Genomic DNA, 8,603 nt, shown 5'->3' with positions numbered 1-8,603 from the left:
AGGCCACAGACGTCATCTTCTTTGACGATGATGACAAAATTGACAGATTAGTTAACTTCCTCTCAGGAGTGGTAAAAAAAACACAGACAACATTGGCTGATCCGTCGGCATTCGTCATTGATGTGCTTCTGCCAGAGGTGACAATTCACTGACACTTTTTATTTATTTATAGACTACATATTTCATATTATAACATGTCACACTTTAACTCATGGTCAATATCCAGTAGGATCTTATAATGCCATTTGCTCATATCAGGTCTTGCTTAGTTGTCATCTGCAACATGGCACAACCTTCTTAGATGTCTACATTTGACTATAACTGGTAAACGTGTGGCTTTAATCACTTCATGACACAGGCAACAGTCCACGCCATTGCAGCTGTAAACGGTGTTTCCAATGAGAAAGCCATGGAAATGTATACATGTGGACCACAGTATGACTTGAGGTAAGCTGGAGGGTGCTAATACAATTTCCATGACAGTTTGCAACCACTGATGAATGTGAGTTTCTTAAATTATTTATGAATCACTTCTTTATAACATTTTGTCTCAACAGTGAGATGCAGCTGTCTGACCATTATCGTCAAACATTTGAGCAAAGAACAGAAAAGGAAGCTGAAAGACCATAGAGACAATGTTGAAAGAGCACTTGCGATAAAGTGCAAACAGCAATGATGTCACGGGGTAACAAAGAAAATAACCTGTCATTTTTTGTTGCTGTCTCTTCACACAGAACCTTTTTATTTGTGTTCTGTTTCCCTCCTGGCGGTAGAAGCGCACCATTTCTGTTGTTCCTACTCCTCAACTATACATACGCTGCTGGTTAGCAGTGATTGGGGACTGGGAGTGACACTGTTCCCCTTTGCTCTCTATTTAAGGCACCAGCAAACAGTAGGAGGGGAGAGTGGTTTGGGAACGAGGGTTACGTACAACGAGACAGAGAGCGACAACGAGACAGAGAGCGACAACGAGACAGAGTGACAACGAGACAGAGAGCGACAACAAGACAGAGAGCGACAACTAGACGACCACCAGACGAAAACCTGCTGAGTACCAGAGGGACCTGCGACGTTGGAACGAGAGAACACCTGATACACGCCACAATGCAAAAAGTTAATCTAAGTAAGTAATTAAATATCTTAAATCAAGGCAATATAAGCTTGTTTTCTGTCTGACTGCACCAGTTTTAAGATATCTCTTACTTGTTTTAAGACAATCTTGGCAAGTGAAATTTTCCTGTTCTGTTGGCAGATAATTTTGCTTATTCTAAGTAATATTTCCCCTATTTTTATTGCTTTTTTTCTTGTTTTTGAGAGCTGACTTTTTGGCGCCGAGCTGTGGTCCCGAGCAGAGGGACGACTGGCCACCAACGGAGCTGTCCGTGTCTGACCACTGGGGGTTGTGAAAACCTTTTTTTTAAATAGAGCAATAGAGCAATATTTCTGCTTTCCTTCATATTTTCTTCATATTTTTGACATTAGGAACAAGTTATTAGTGTGATCACGATATCCGACCTTATGTACAATCCTCATAGCTTTTTTTTGTAGTGTAATCAATGGGTTTAAAGTGCTTTTATATTCATTTCCCCATATCTCCACACAGTAACTCAAATAGGGTAAGACAAGACAACAATATAGAGTATACAACATCCTCTGCTCCAGAATATGTTTTGCCCTGCACAATACTGCAATACTCCTTGATACTTTGGATCTAACGTATCTTATATGAGATTTCCAACAGAATTTACTGGGCTTAAAGTGCAGACTCTCAGCTTTAGGTTAAGGGTATTCACATCCAAATTGAAGGAAGGGTTTATGAATTATAGCTCTTATATATAATAACCAAAAGTAATTAGACAATTGACTCAAAAGCTGTTTCATGGGCCAGTGTGGGCTATTTATTCCTTCATTATTTCTTTATCAATTAAGCAGGTAAAAGGTCTGAGTTGATTCCAAGTGTGGCATTTGCATTTGGAGGCTGTTGCTGTATACGCACAACATGCAGTCAACAGAGCTCTCAATGCAACCGAAACAGGCCATCCTTAGGCTGTAAAAACAAAACAAAAATCCATCAGAGAGATAGTGGGAACATTAATACTGGCCAAATTAACTGTTTGGTACATTCTGAGAAAAAAAGAATGCACTGGTGAGCTCGGCACCACAAAAAGGTCTGGACGTCCATGGAAGACAAGAGTGGTGGATGATCACAGGATCCTTTACATGGTAAAGAAAAACCCCATCAAAACATCCAGCCAAGTGAAGAACAGTCTCCAGGAGGTAGGCATATCATTATCCATGTGTACCATAAAAGAAAGACTTCACACAAGCAAATACAGAGGGTTCACCACAAGGTGCAAGCCATTCATAAGCCTCAAGAATAGAAAGGCCAGATTAGACTTTGACAAAAAACATCTAAAAAAGCCAGCCCTGTTCTGGAACAGCATTCTTTGGACCGATGGAACTAAGATCAACCTGTACCAGAATGATGGGAAGAAAAAAGTATGGAGAAGGCTTGGAACGGCTCATGATCCGACGCATACCACATAATCTGTGAAAAAACGTGGAGGCAGTGTGATGACATGGACATGCATGGCTTCCGATGGCACTGGGTCACTAGTGTTTATTGATGATGTGACAGAAGACAGAAGCAGACAGATGAATTCTGAAGTGTTTAGGGATATTCTGTCTGCTCAGATTCAGACAAATTCAGCAAAGTTGATTGGATGGTGCTTCACAATACAGATGGACAATGACCCAAAATATAGTGTGTAAGCAACCCAGGACTTTTTTAAGGCAAAGAAGTGGAATATTCTGCAACGGCCAGAGTCAATCACCTGATCTCAACCCAATCAAGCATGCATTTCACTTGCTGAAGACAAAACTAAAGGCAGAAAGACCCACGAACAAACAACAACTGAAGACTGCTGCAGTAAAGGCCTGACAAAGCATCACAAAGGAGGAAACCCAGCATTTGGTGATGTCCATGTGTTCCAGACTTCAGGCAGTCATTGCCTGCAAAGGATTCTCGACAAAGTATTAAAAATGAACATTTTACTTACGTATGATTGTTAATTTGTCCAATTACTTTTGAGCTCCTGAAAATAGGGGACTGTGTATAAAAATGGTTGCAATTCCTAAATGTTTCATACAATATTTTTGTTCAACCGATTGAATTAAAGCTGAAAGTATGCCCTTCAATTACATCTTGATTGTTTCATTTCAAATCCTTTGTGGTGCCATACAGAGCCCAAATTATGGAAATTGTGTCACTGTCCAAATACTTCCAGACCTAACTGTATATAAATAAAAGAATGTCAATGACCCCAGGTGTGGGACTTTATTAGGTCAAACAGGTTTGAGGGGTCAGGCAAAGGACTTGGTGGAGTCAGGCAAGGGTCAGGCGATCATCGTTGTAATCCATGGAGCAGGGCAGGAACCGTGGTGCAAGGTGCTGGGCTGGAGGTGTCCATGGTGCTGAGTGCCCACTGATGAGCTAAATAAAACATTATATTTCTGATGAGTCAACAGCACTAGGGCTCCTTCACAAAACCCTTACTGGAATCTTCATACACTGTGAATTAGTCTTTACTTTCTGATGAGTCAACAGCACTAACCCCATCCAGTGCGACATGTAGATAGCATATATTTAGAATATGTAAAATGCAAACACCAGAAATGCAAGAAAGTGTGAGGTATACCAAATGGAATTAATAACAAGTGTTACGACCCTTCTGTCTAGAGTAAAATAAGGGCCTAGGGTAGAGTGCACAATGTACAGGTGTGTTGCAACACAAATGCCCAAAAAAGTGTACAAGGGATCAAATCAATTCAAGTTTTATTTGTATAGCGCATTTCTCACAAGATGTAAAAAACCTGTGCACTGTGCATCAAGGAAAAGTGCCACTAGACCGTAGGGGTCTAGCCGGTGTGTATCTTATAAGTGATGTCAGAGACCAGGAACAGTATAAAAGGCTCTTTAAAAACAGCAGGGTCCGATGGGATAGGATAGTACGATAAACTCTTGACCGGGGCTCCGCCCAGGGTTGACTCCAGACTGTACCCCGTCGCCTATGGGGAGGTCCGGCGCATCCTCACGACCCAGCGTGGCTCCAATCACTTAGCTGAGGACAGGAAAGAGTGACTCAGCAGGTTGCACGAGTGACAGGCAACCACACAGTCCACAGTCCATCAATTGGCTCTCAGCTATGCTAGACAGTAGGGTTAGCCCTCAACCTCCAAAGTAAGCAAACAAAAAGTCACTTAACTTTGGGAAGGGCGCTGGCTGCACCCTCCCAAGTTTCCCAACAGGCCTCTGGAATCACAACCCCCAGTGGTCAGACACGGACAGCTCCGTTGGTGGCCAGTCGTCCCTCTGCTCGGGACCACAGCTCGGCGCCAAAAAGTCAGCTCTCAAAAACAAGAAAAAAAGCAATAAAAATAGGGGAAATATTACTTAGAATAAGCAAAATTATCTGCCAACAGAACAGGAAAATTTCACTTGCCAAGATTGTCTTAAAACAAGTAAGAGATATCTTAAAACTGGTGCAGCCAGACAGAAAACAAGCTTATATTGCCTTGATTTAAGATATTTAATTACTTACTTAGATTAACTTTTTGCATTGTGGCGTGTATCAGGTGTTCTCTCGTTCCAACGTCGCAGGTCCCTCTGGTACTCAGCAGGTTTTCGTCTGGTGGTCGTCTAGTTGTCGCTCTCTGTCTTGTTGTCGCTCTCTGTCTCGTTGTCACTCTGTCTCGTTGTCGCTCTCTGTCTCGTTGTCGCTCTCTGTCTCGTTGTACGTAACCCTCGTTCCCAAACCACTCTCCCCTCCTACTGTTTGCTGGTGCCTTAAATAGAGAGCAAAGGGGAACAGTGTCACTCCCAGTCCCCAGCAGTAACCAGCAGCGTATGTATAGTTGAGGAGTAGGAACAACAGAAATGGTGCGCTTCTACCGCCAGGAGGGAAACAGAACACAAATAAAAAGGTTCTGTGTGAAGAGACAGCAACAAAAAATGACAGGTTATTTTCTTTACCCCGTGACATCATTGCTGTTTGCACTTTATCGCAAGTGCTCTTTCAACATTGTCTCTATGGTCTTTCAGCTTCCTTTTCTGTTCTTTGCTCAAATTTTTGACCATAATGGTCAGACAACTGCATCTCACTGTTGAGACAAAATGTTATAAAGAAGTGATTCATAAATAATTTAAGAAACTCACATTCATCAGTGGTTGCAAACTGTCATGGAAATTGTATTAGCACTCTCCAGCTTACCTCAAGTCATACTGTGGTCCACATGTATACATTTCCATGGCTTTCTCATTGGAAACACCGTTTACAGCTGCAATGGCGTGGACTGTTGCCTGTGTCATGAAGTGATTAAAGCCACACGTTTACCAGTTATAGTCAAATGTAGACATCTAAGAAGGTTGTGCCATGTTGCAGATGACAACTAAGCAAGACCTGATATGAGCAAATGGCATTATAAGATCCTACTGGATATTGACCATGAGTTAAAGTGTGACATGTTATAATATGAAATATGTAGTCTATAAATAAATAAAAAGTGTCAGTGAATTGTCACCTCTGGCAGAAGCACATCAATGACGAATGCCGACGGATCAGCCAATGTTGTCTGTGTTTTTTTTTACCACTCCTGAGAGGAAGTTAACTAGTCTGTCCATTTTGTCATCATCGTCTAAGAAGATGACGTCTGTGGCCTTCTTTTTTGCCCAAAGAGACTTGACTTGTCCTGCCATGATTGCCTGCAAATATATAGTTTGTTGGGAGGATGCTCTATGTAAATGTACAATCACTACACAAATATAAAACATTTCACTTTCATTATTCATATTATGCTTAAATGTGTCACTTTACTTAGACATTTCAGTTGCAAACTCACTTCAAGATGTTGCAGTAAGCCTTTGTCCTGAGTGATGAAATCCACTAACAAGTCAGTGGTCACTCTTCGTTGGTGTTGGGCTTGTTGATCCCTTTCCTAAAATTTAATAATACAGTGCTTAACCATGTTACAATGAAAAGGTGCAGTTAAGTACTGAATGAGTCACTTTCTTTCCTTGATCATTTGCACTTCCTTACTTACCTCAAGTGTCTTGATAGAAAGTGTGGTTTCACTACCCAGGCTTCTGACATCTTTGTCCATGGTAACATCACTTTCCTAAATGGATACACACATAAGCATGACTATGTGTACAGCTGTGAATGGTGGATAGTATGTTTGTATGCAATAAACTTCATTCACACTAACCAAGTATTTAGCAGGAAACAGTGGCGGCTGGTGCTAAACATTTTGGGTGGGGCACAGGTTATGGGGGCATGCTCCACGGGGAAGAATATCAACTTTAAAATCTGGATTTACAGTCGATTTTAGCATGAGAATAGCTCTACCCCCCTGTACAGACCTCGCCATCCCCTCTACCCCCCTGTACAGACCTCTTCATCCCCTCTACCCACCTCTACAGACCTCTTCATCCCCTCTACCCACCTCTACAGACCTCTTCATCCCCTCTACCCACCTCTACAGACCTCTTCATCACCTCTACCCACCTCTACATCTCCTCTACCCACCTCTACAGACCTCTCCATCCCCTCTACCCCCTGTACAGACCTCTCCATCCCCTCTACCCCCCTGTACATACCTCCTCATCCCCCCTACCCCCCTGTACAGACCTCTTCATCCCCTCTACCCCCCTGTACATACCTCCTCATCCCCCCTACCCCCCTGTACAGACCTCTCCATCCCCTCTACCCCCCTGTACAGACCTCTTCATCCCCTCTACCCCCCTGTACAGACCTCTTCATCCCCTCTACCCCCCTGTACAGACCTCTTCATCCCCCCTACCCACCTCTACAGACCTCTTCATCCCCCCTACCCACCTCTACAGACCTCTTCATCCCCCCTACCCACCTCTACATACCTCCTCATCCCCCCTACCCCCCTGTACAGACCTCTCCATCCCCTCTACCCCCCCTGTACAGACCTCTCCATCCCCTCTACCCCCCTGTACAGACCTCTTCATCCCCTCTACCCCCCTGTACAGACCTCTTTATCCCCTCTACCCCCCTGTACAGACCTCTTCATCCCCCCTACCCCCCTGTACAGACCTCTTCATCCCCTCTAGTGAGTGTGTGAGTGTGAGTGTGTGTGTGTGTGTGTGTGTGTGTGTGTGTGTGTGTGTGCGTGTGTGCGTGTGTGCGTGTGTGTGTGTGTGTGTGTGTGTGTGTGTGTGTGTGTGTGTGCGTGTGCTGAATACATAAACAAACAAGCTAAAAGACGACAATAGAAAACGTACCATGCTGACGATATTACTAAATGTTTGAAGTAGCTTTTATCTTAGCTGACTCTCTTACCTTCAGGTCGAGTTTGTGTATTCTGGCTTCGCAAAACACCAACAGTAGCAGCCTAACAGCCGCGGAGATTGCGACCACAAACGAAGTTTGACTTCGGTAATAGGTCCAGTTGTAATATCCTCAAGCAGGGGAGGCTGGCTCCCCACCAAAGGGAGAAGAGAGAGATTTTTTTCCTATGACTTCTAGACAGTGTTGCTTCTGAATATCATAGTCCAATCAGCTAGTGTTCTGTGGCGTATATCATAGTCCAATCAGCTAGTGTTCTGTGGAGTATGTTCCAATCAGCTTCAAGTCCCGCCCCTTTCGGTGCATGTCCCAAAACCCCATAGACAATTGACCGAATGGCCTGAAGTTACCAAAATAGATTTTACATGCAAGTCTACGAGAACAGCCTAGTGCAACTTCGAGTAGACTGAAAGTTGCCCCGAAAGGGGCGGGACTTGAAGCTGATTGGAACATACTCCACAGAACACTAGCTGATTGGACTATGATATACTCCACAGAACACTAGCTGATTGGACTATGATATTCAGAAGCAACACTGTCTAGAAGTCATAGAAAAAAAATCTCTCTCTTCTCCCTTTGGTGGGGCATTGCCCAATTGCACCTAATGAACCAGCCTCCCCTGGCAGGAAAGCTGTAAGGCCTCTTGAAGTACGCGTGGTCCTCGTCGGTGTCATCTGTACAGAGTCCACCATTATTGCCAGTATGTTTTACATGAAAGGGTTAACTACTTCAAAAAGAGATCCAGGCTGGTTTCAGAATGACACAGTACCACTAAACATATTGCATGTGCCATAAAGTTGCATGGAGTACGTTATAGTTTTCAGATATGCATTTGCCATTGTATTTGTAATTCTTCTTCCTCTTCGTGTTAAATGTCCTTTAAAACCCCTCTCTTGCTTTAAGATCCTTCAAAATCTCGCGGTTTCTCGCGGTTACTTACCGACGCGCTTACGATGACGCACTCCAACCAAATATGGTCTATCACGTTTCCGGGTGATAGATTTGATGTCTGCAGCTGGACCCTTCTCTTCATTTGGTTTCGTTTCCACCGTAGTAAGGCGATGACGTAGCCTATGCAAATATGCAGGCGCGGTATGATGACGCGCTCCAACCACTCTCCATCACGTTTCCGGGTGATAGATTTGATGTCTGCAGCTGGATATACTTGCTAACCCTTACAGGGAGGCACGCCCAGATTCTATCGCGCAACAGTAGGCGTGTTCTTGCTTT

General features: G+C 43.6%; 2 long non-coding RNA genes across 4 annotated transcripts; one reads left to right on the top strand and one right to left on the bottom strand.

The window, feature by feature from the left end:
* The first annotated feature begins 75 nt into the window (after positions 1-75).
* LOC308173163 lies at positions 76-1,394 on the top strand. 2 transcript variants are annotated; one of them, XR_013937874.1, is made up of 5 exons: positions 76-137; positions 359-447; positions 880-927; positions 964-1,123; positions 1,316-1,394. It is a non-coding gene; the product is annotated as an uncharacterized lncRNA (long non-coding RNA). The 2 variants fall into 2 exon arrangements; XR_013937875.1 differs by lacking the exons at positions 76-137; positions 359-447 and adding an exon at positions 588-685.
* Positions 1,395-4,799: 3,405 nt separating this feature from the next.
* Positions 4,800-6,278, bottom strand: LOC308173586. Of its 2 annotated transcripts, XR_013937895.1 has the most exons (7): positions 6,265-6,278; positions 6,100-6,174; positions 5,899-5,994; positions 5,581-5,761; positions 5,271-5,359; positions 5,033-5,160; positions 4,800-4,845 (listed from the first exon to the last, which is right to left on the bottom strand). It is a non-coding gene; the product is annotated as an uncharacterized lncRNA (long non-coding RNA). The 2 variants fall into 2 exon arrangements; XR_013937896.1 differs by lacking the exon at positions 5,033-5,160 and having other exon boundaries at positions 4,821-4,845.
* Between the last annotated feature and the right edge of the window lie 2,325 nt (positions 6,279-8,603).

The sequence above is a fragment of the Nansenia antarctica genome (genome assembly GCF_963989245.1).
Source record: "Nansenia antarctica genome assembly, chromosome: 18".
NCBI lineage: Eukaryota > Metazoa > Chordata > Actinopteri > Argentiniformes > Microstomatidae > Nansenia > Nansenia antarctica.
Note: the sequence above shows the minus strand (reverse complement) of the source record. Positions and strands in the feature narration are given on the sequence as shown.